The sequence below is a fragment of the Anastrepha ludens genome, chromosome 4 (assembly GCF_028408465.1).
Source record: "Anastrepha ludens isolate Willacy chromosome 4, idAnaLude1.1, whole genome shotgun sequence".
Lineage (NCBI taxonomy): Eukaryota > Metazoa > Arthropoda > Insecta > Diptera > Tephritidae > Anastrepha > Anastrepha ludens.
Genome location: NC_071500.1, coordinates 20,054,759 through 20,064,651, shown reverse-complemented (window position 1 = coordinate 20,064,651; position 9,893 = coordinate 20,054,759).

The window sequence follows — 9,893 nt, the reverse complement described above, 5'->3', positions numbered from 1 at the left end:
TATTTTGCATTACACTAACTTAAAACATCAGCTTTCCGCTGTTAAAGATTTCGTTCCGTTGTGGTTTTGTCTCAGGTTCTATATTTTTGAACCCTGCATGCTATTTGCTTCCGAAGGCATATAGTAACTTCACTTTCTTCAGCGTTATGCGAAAGGCTTTAAATACCCTTAAACTGGGAAAATTCTTTTTAACTCACTTCTTCTTCTTGATTGGCGCGATAACTGCTTACGCGATTTTGACCGATCTTAACTAAGCGCGCCAATCGTTCCTTTCTTGTTTTAAGCGGAGCCACTAGAACACACCAAGTGAAGGCAAATCCTCCTCCACCTTCTCTTTTCAACGCAGAAGAAACCTTCCTTTTCCTCTGTTACCACCAGCTGGTACCGCATCGAATACTTTCAGAGCCAGAGCGTTTGTAACTATTGGGAGGAAATGACCTAGACAACGTAGCCGCTGGATCTAATGTCTATGTAGTTTTAAAGCTCATACAGGTCATTGTTCAAAGGTTCAAAAATCTTGCGTAGAATCTTTCTCTCAAACACTCCAAACACTTCTGCGCCATACATTAGGACGGAAATGATGAGAGTCTTAGAGAGAGTTAATATTGTTCGCCGAGAGAGGACTTTACTACTCAAGACTTCATCTGTTTTCTCTTGAGCATCGTAATTTTTTCGATCCCCTTCCATCCTATACTGCTCGCTGTCAACCAATATACTTAAAGTCATTAGAAAAAAGAAGTTGCTGATTCTTCCCTTTGACGTGGCTCGTGGATGTATTGAATATCCTGAATTATTCGAGCAGATTTATCCCTCACAGAATCTTACATTTTCTACAGCCAGTTTATCTTTAAACAGATAGATCCAAATATTATTCGTTAGCTCCGATCTTTAGAGTGATTTCGGAATTTGAAACCAACTCAAAGAGAGTAGCTTTATATAAGTCCATCTTTGTATCGCTTTATTCTTAGGCTAAGTGAAAAGCGCTATATACGTAGTTTCTCCCCCAATTTGTTCTGTGCTAATAATTGAATGTAGGTCTTAGTTTTATGACGCCTTCGAATGGCAGCCGGTTTTCAATATTTGCAGGAACCTTTTTTTTGGAATGAGAAAACACAACCCTAATGCGAGTAAAGGCTATACTAATTAGTTTACAGAGCGAGAGTTAGGTTACCCAAAGAGGGCCACTTGGAAGAAAAATCAAATTTATCCTTTGTGATACCATTGCAGAGAAAAAAAGGGAAAAGAACAGGACAGAGGTAACGAGGACGAACGAAGACTGAATGACGGTTGTGTTATGCTGAGAATGAAGTTCTTCGGGTAACTAATACCTCGGCCTGTTATCGATAGGTTTTCCTTAATTCTTCGAAAATTTCTGAACGACTCAAAATTGATTGTTTTAAATTTTTCCTATGGTACAGTGACCATCGTAGTAGAATGGATTGGTGCGTGACTACGATTCGGGAGGGCGGAGGTTTTTTTTTTTGTGTTTTGTTTTTAAGTAAGAACACTTTTATTGCAAGCTGTATACATACATTAAGCAATATTTGCAGAATAACTCAAACTAACAGCTAGGGAATTTCAGTTGTTTATGGGATGCACCCAGTGGTACAACCCATTTCAGTTTTTTTCACTAGAAGAGGAGATCTGTGGTGGATTTTCTTTTGAGTTCACCCGACAATGGGATTTACTATAATTTCCGTTATTAAGGAGTTAGAGTGAGCAAAGAGCCTGAGATTGTGGAATCTTGCGTATTTCTCTATTTCTTGCACAACAGTGGATATTTAGAGGTCACGGTGTATTTGCGAGTTTGCAATGTAGTAGGGTGAGTTGGTGATAATATTTAATGTTTTTGACTGAAATCATTGTAAAATCTCAATATTGGAGTTTGCCACAGTGCCCAAAAGTTGAATACCATATGGCCACACGGGTTTTAGAACTGCTGAATATAAGAGCAATTTACTTTCGACAGAAACTTGGGAATGACGGTTTAAAAGCCAGTTAATAGTAAGTGCTTTTCTTTTTGAGAATATATGTGTGATCCACGTTAATTTTCTGTCTAGATGCATTTCTAGAAGGTTTGAAAGAAATAATAGAAATAGTTTTTCTAATAGTGGCCGCCCCTCGGCAAGCAATGGCAAAGCTCAGAGTATATCTCTGCTATTCTTCTCATAAAAACCATTTGACATTTGGAGTCGGCTTAAAACTGTAGGCCCCTTAATTTAGGGATCAACATCAAGACGCACACCGCAAATAGGAGGAGGAGCTCGGCCAAACACCGAACAGAAGTGTACGCGTAAATTATTATTATTATTTTTTTTTTAATTGTACAGTTGCAACATGACCCGATTTTCAGAAAATATCGGCGTCCATTTGGTTTGAGATGCCTTTTTCACAAGCCGCTTTTGTTGGATGAAGCTCGTGTTGGAACGGCCACTCTGTCGATTGTAGTTTTTTTCCAGCTCATATGCATAGATCCAATATTACTCACCTATTATGTAGCCATATACGTACTTTGAACTACCACTTCTGAATTTCTTCAATATTTCTTTACACCAATCGACACGAGTCATTTCGGCAATTGTCAAATCATGCGGTGCCCAACGAGCAAAAATCTTCTTGACGATCAAATGTGCATGCAATATTGACTTTATGCTGATCCCACTAATGCCCAAAATGAATGTCCTATCCCATGTCGAATATCTTAATAATCGCACGAAAATATTCACGTATTGATTTCATCTTTTGGGCGAGATGACTTTTTCAACTCGCTGAAAAAAGGAGAAAAATAAAACTCGTAAAGTTTTCGATAAAAATATTCAATTACAGCTCATCACACGAAGTGTTGCAAAGTCGTAAAATAGAAAAGGCAAGCCGCATAGAAGAGAATAAGCGTCACAACTTGCGTATTGTGAAAAAAGGTAGTTTTGCTTCAGGTCTTGAGATTAAACCCAAATTTGTAACTTTCTCTTGTAAAAACATTTCAATGGTTATCTTCGAAAGCTTCTCTGTGTCGTACGCTGTAAAAGTCACTGGATGAAAAACATTCAAATGTACCTTTAAAAAGGCGAATGTCAGGTATTATTACTCAGACCCTTTTACCGGATTTCATCAACCCCCCAGACTACCAGATTTCGTCGACTTTTTAATATTTGTGTAACCTTTTTTTTTGTACAAATGTCTGAACATTCTAAAAATTTACCGCATAGATTCGATCAACTTTTCATTTTTATTTAAAACAATTTTTTATATCTTTTTTAGTAAATCAACACGTAAGCTTTAAGAATACGTACTTATCTGCTAAGTGCCCCATACCAACAATGGAATGGCCGTATACCGCTAAAAAAAGAAATTGCATACTATTTTATCCTATTTATATCTACTTGTATAAGTAAATACATGCATGAAGACGTACATACATGGGCGTAGATATACTGATCTGATATCACTGTGTGGTAAACAACATTAGCATCATATGCTCATAATTTATTCTTAGATACATTTTTGAATTTCAAATACTTCGCCTTTGAGGAGTTCCCCTATTGTCCACACACAGGTGCGTATATCCCCACGCACTTATTAAAATGCATGTATGTATGTGTGCATAGTGTGCAAATTCCAGTCAAGGATTTTATTAAACATGAAAAATCTACTGAAATCCATATTCGATTATTGAAAAATGGCGTACGTGCTTCTCTTGTTTTTAAAACAAACGTTGAAGCTATGCACAGATATTCCCTCAGCAACAGATATTCCTTAACCAATCCTTTTTATATGCATTAATTCTTACCTGCGCTGCTTGTTTACGAGTAGTCAAACACACATACATATGTAGATGTATTTGTGTGTGCATATTTGCGGACAAGTGTTTGCACGTTAAGCCCAATCGTCGCCAAGCTTATAAATATTTACCAGAGTGGTAAACAAATGCGATTAGTGCAAGTGTGAGAGTATTAAGGTGCGGTTAGATATAGCAAGGAAAGTGATTTTTCAATCCATTTCACTGACGAAAGTATTTACCTCGGCGTATGAATATTCGAAAGTTAGTTGTAGAAAGTTCTTTTTAGTAAGTTTTTTCGAAAAAAAACTTTTCATAGTTTTATAGTAAATAAACAGCAAGCAATTTGAGCTGGAAATTTACTTTCAACTGGTTAGCGTTGCATTATTAAATTTTCCTTTTTCTAGGAATAGGCCTCAGTTTCGCCGATAACCGCTTTATTCGATGGAAATTTCTTACCGGCGAGCATTTTTTAGGTCTGCGAATGGTGAATGTGGGAGCAATTTTAAGTTCAATTCATGTAGGTTTGCCATTGTTTTGATTGACTTGTGACACCGGGCGTTGTCTTGATGAAACACAATTTTTTTCGGTATTTTCTTCTTACATCTAAAATTAAGTTATTTCCGAAAAAGTGCACAAAATCTCGAGTACCTCAAAAAAGTTCAAAGATCAAAAATTTGTCCGCCAGGTGACGCTCTAAATTAACTTATCTGAATTCTGCTTGTTTTTTTGTTTGGGAGGTCGAGGCTTCCTATATAGAAAGTGCTGCCAGAGCTAGTTCCACGTCTAGCTCCGTCTTTAAAACTGACAGTGAGGGATATATGCTCGACGTACTCATCCTAGGCAAGCGGGTGCCTGCCTAAGCAAGCTCGTCAACTCTCTCATTTCCCTCTATTCTCTTGAGCCTTATTACCCAGTAAATTGTGACTTATCTATTCTCGCAGAGCCTGTCCATACCGAGGAATTCATGACAGTCATTATTGCTTTAAATGCAGCTTGACTATCGATGAAGATGTTTGTGTGAGGGTGTGAATTTCAGCGCTAAATCAACTGCTCTGCTCTGGTTACAGCAGAGAACCACTTTCCCACGGCAGTCGGTTCTACGTAACCGAAACCACCCGGATTTATTTCCGACCAAGGACTGTCACTTCAGCAGCATTCCCCGTATATGTATGGGGAATGTTTATGGTGTTACAACTACAACACCAGCAGCATATAACTCTTCTTGAAATATGCTAGAAAAGCTGAAAGACTTTTGGAGATGAAATTGCGGGCAGAACGCAGCCACTCCTACTCCTTCCGTCCTTTTGGATCCATCTTTCAAGAAATGTTGTGCCTGGTGATCGGCTTCTAAGCCCTTCTGCCAGCCATTCCGTTCTATTACAAAACCAGGTTTCTTGCCAAACTTTACTTGTAGAATAGCTTAGTCTGACCTTTCGCTTATGTCCTGTATGTTACTGTGACTAAAAAGCATTTGTGAGAATTGCCCAGTCATCCTCAGTCTTAGTGCAGTAAAGCATAGTTCAGCTGCTCTAGTAATTATTAGTTTGCTACTTTTTGAAACCAAATTGCTTGCTACGTCTGATCTAACCTTTACACATGAATCTATATGTACTTACCGTTTCACTGAAATACCTCTTTCAACAGCTTTATGCTAAACACACACACACACATACATATGCTTGATGGTATTAATTGGTTTGGACATGTGAAACTTATTAAATTTTATTGCATTGCGAATCTTTTATTAGATGCCTGTTTAATTGATAAAATTTAAGTCATGGACTAGGATAAAATCTCTTTTAATACACCTGTACATAAAATATAAATACAATTTTTGCTGCATTTTATTGTTGCTGAATGTTTTTAAATAAATTTATAGGAGCGCTCTGAACGAAAGCTCGTGCTTTTTAAATTAGATAGAATTTAATCTGACAATTCATTCTGTACTTTAATTGGAGAAGTTTAGTGGCTACGCTAACAGACATAGAAAATAAAGCCATAGAGATTCGAATATTTGTGTATTTATGTATATATTGTAAATTATAAAAATTCCATAGTGGGCTGTGGACTAGTGTCTTAAGTACATTAAATGTGAAACCACAGCACTTGGTTAAAGAATTTATTCATATCTTATGGAAAGATACGTATACGTAATTATACTTCATTGTCAGCGAAGCGTGAGAAGATTTCGTTATCTGCACTAAGGCAAAATTGCCCATTGAACTTAAAGTCAAAAGGGAGGTTTTAAAAGATATGGCGAGCCAGGAGTGGTGGGACTCATTACTCCGCATGGTGAAACTATTTCAGAGGTCTGGCCAAAATCAAACCCCTAACCGCCTCTCAGCAAATTTAAAAGAATCAGCTGATGGGCTGACGTAACAGGAGATGTCACGTCGGTTTACTTACGAAAAAACTGAGGTTGTGCTGGTGATCTACGTAAAAAATCAACACAGTCATCGCTCACATTGAATAATAACTGATTAGACGAGACGTCTGAATACATGTGAAAATATATGAAGCTGCTCACAAAATCTTATATTTCATCATAGTAGATTGGCCAAGCCTGGTAATCTATCATCCTTGATTACTCCACCGCAGACTTTCTAGATTTTTCTACGAAATTTTGGGGGTCAGATAATGTAGCTTGTCTCTTCTTAGTGCATCCCACCCAAAACTGCACCATCTAAGTCTGGCGAAACCCGGACAGCGACAGAAAAACTGCTTCGTATATTACTATCCTCATCTTTCAAACGAGATGTACACAGTGGATCGTCGATGATGCCTACCCAAAAATGCACCCTCTAAGTCTGGCGGAACCAGGACAGTTGATCGTCGATGATGCCTATCTGGACTCCATTTAGTCACCATAAAGTATGCGCCGTAATTAGATCTATCAGGGCTCGTAGCTCACTCCTCCTCTGTCTAATGGGGAATTTAGCTACTGCCTCTGTCAGACGTTTTCAAGAAATACTTGGGATTGTGTTTCAGGTGTCATTACTGCACTAATGGCACTCATGATTTTTACTAATGAAAACATTTAATTAACCGACAGTTCTTGCTATGTTTTTGTCTACAAGCTCCGGTCTATTTGACGAACCGCAGTTCGCAAATTCATCGGTCAGTTCTTTGATCTGCCAAGTTCATTCCACCTTGAGACGGAGTTTAGCATCAACTTACCTTCCTGAAATATTTCTGAAGTGGTATGAACGATTTCTAGCTCATTAAGTGTGGCTTGGCTGTCACCACAAAACTGATTTTTGTTCTTCGCTACCTTTCACCAATTATCCAGTCTGCTAATTTAAGTATTGCAAAGTTTTCCGATCCATTGTCATCATACCTGGATTATAAAGACAGCTGTAGTTCCTGTCCAAATACCATTTCGCTCCTGTACCATTTTGTTACTTACCTGGTTACTAAATAGCCAATACAATATGCGTCCTTTGCTTAGCGTAGCACGGCAATGCAAAGAGCTTAGATCTGCCGAGTCATTCGGAAAAGTGTAATAAAATTGACTTTTCTTTCAAGGCACTACTATTTTTATTTCCGTAAAAGTATGCATGAATTTTCACCAATTTGCAGAAATCTGCGTGTAAAGAACAAACAAAATCTTTAAAATATCGGGTTGGGGAATAAGTCGTAGCGTTCAACTTTCATTTAAACAAAAAATAATAATTATATGAATAAGTTAATCAATAATATATTCGCTGTTGCTGTTTACAACCTCTTCCCTCCTCTCGATCAATTTGTTGATGCCGTTTCGCCAAAAATGGCCTGTTCTGATGTCAAAGAAGTTGTTGAGCCAGTTTTTACGGACCTCTTTGTTATCGAAGGTAACTCTCTTCATATGGTTTGGCAGGGAGTTGAAAAGATGGCAAACGGTCGTTGCAAAGCCCGGTGAATGCAGCGGATGCTGAAGAACTTCGCATTCGAGCTCTTGGAGTGCGGCTTTGACGGCTTGTGCAACATGGGGCTTGGCGTTGCCGTGAAGGAGTATGGTTTGACCATGTCGATCGGGTATTTTCAGTCGAATAGCCTAATTCACGCGGTGTAGCTGGACAACGTGGAGCTGCTTGTTGAGCGTGGCATTCTTTTCGACCATTTCCCAGTGCAACATGCCGTCCCAGTCCCATCAAACACATATCATGATATTCTTTGGATGAAGATCAGGCTTGACTCTCAGCTTTGACGTATCTCCTGGAGCCACACACTCCCTCTTTGCTTCATATTGATGTAAGAAATGGTGCCTTCTCATCTCCCGTGACGATTCGGTACAAAACGCGTTGTTTATGGCCGCGTGTTGCGTGATAGCGGGCGAGACACTGAGAAGCAATTTAAAGGCGACTTTCTTTGTTTTTTTCGTTGAGCTCTTACGGCACCCAGGCTCCCAATTTTTTGGTAAATCCCACAGAATGAACGTGTATGAGAATCGTTTTATGATCGCTGTTAATTTTTTCCGCCAATTTACAACTGATTTGGCGACCGTTTCTCTTTAAAAGTGACTGGAGACGTCAGAATCGACTTCCGCTACGGGACGTGTCATCGATGTCAAAGTCATCATTTTTTGAACTTTGCAAAGCATTTCGGTGCTGTAGACTCGTCTATGACACCTTCTCCATACACGTCGCAAATGTTCCGGGCTGCTTCGGCAGTTTTTTGACGCCGATGAAAAGCAAGGAAGTGCAGGTGTCGAAAATGTTGTTGCCAAGCAGCAAACAAATCGTTATAAAATAAGAGAAATTATAAAAACGGTATGATCTTAGTCCCCAACTCAATTTTAACGTTTTTCAAAGCATATTCAGAAATGGAGGGTCCTACAGTTTCAAGCCGACTCGCAAGGGCAGATTTATTTTTATGAGGACCTTTTTCAAGGCAGAAATACACTCGGAGGTTTACCAGTCACTGCCGAGGAGCGACCGCTATAAGAAAAAACTTTTTCTTCATTTTGGTATTAAAACAAGAAATTATTTCATTTAAACCAAGATTTTATTTTGTAAATTAATTATCAAATTTAAAACCGAAATTGCGAAGCTTCGCCAATATGAAACTATTTCGTTAAAAATAAATAAGTAATTGGCGCGTACAAATTTTGTTAGGTGTTTGGCCGAGATCCTCTCCCTCTTTGTGGCATGCGTCTTGATGTTGTTCGATAAATGGAGGGGCCTACAGTATTAAGCCGATGCTGGCAGATGGTTTTTTATGAGGAGCTTTTTCATGCTGGTACTGTGCTTTGCTAAGCCTCCTCTGGACACTTCATCCATCCATGGTAAGGTGGGCTCATTGGAAACAAGTTCCGTCAATTCCAACTATTTTATAATGAGGTATGCAATTTTATCGGTCACGTCGGGACTATCCAATTATACTCCCTGTCGTAACTCTTTGGGAAATGCTAGCTCTTTGCAAAACATGAATTCTTTCTAAATCAACACATCACAAGAAATAAAGCTTTGTAAATTCTCCACTCACCGATCTTGGATTACGTCAAATACTCCGTCATGTCCTGACTTAAGCGGTATGTACTCCATGTCATACTCCCATAGTCCTCAACATACCGATGAAAGCTCTTGAGCGAGTTGTTGCTTGTAAGCAGACCATTTTGAAAATGAAATGTTTTTTCTAATATAAAAATTTTACTTTTCCTCCACTTTTACTCAAAACTTCTAGAGTTCGCAACCCAGTGTCTTGCTAAGGGAGCCGAAAGCTGCTTACAGGGTTTGATTGAAAAGTAATGAGCCTTATTTTTTTGTAAGCAGTTTTATTAAACCTTTTGGCTTATACAACTAATATTCTTCAAAATAGGACCCTTGAGCGTCAATTCACCGCTGGTAGCGGTCCTTCCACTGCAGGAAACATTTTTTAAATTCATCCGCCGGTATCGCGTTCAATTCGGCTGTCACAGTTTTTTGGATCGCCTCGATGGTGTCGAAACGCTTCCCCTTCTGCTTTCTTCTCAGGCGCGGGAACAAGAAGAAGTCCGGAGGGGATAGGTCTGGGCTGTAGGGAGGGTGGGGAAGCACCAGAACCCCCGTCTTGGAGAATGCAGAGGTGCAGAGGAAGGCGGTGTGCGCCGGCGCATTGTCGTGATGAACGGTCCAGTTGTTGACGAGGTCGGGCCGAT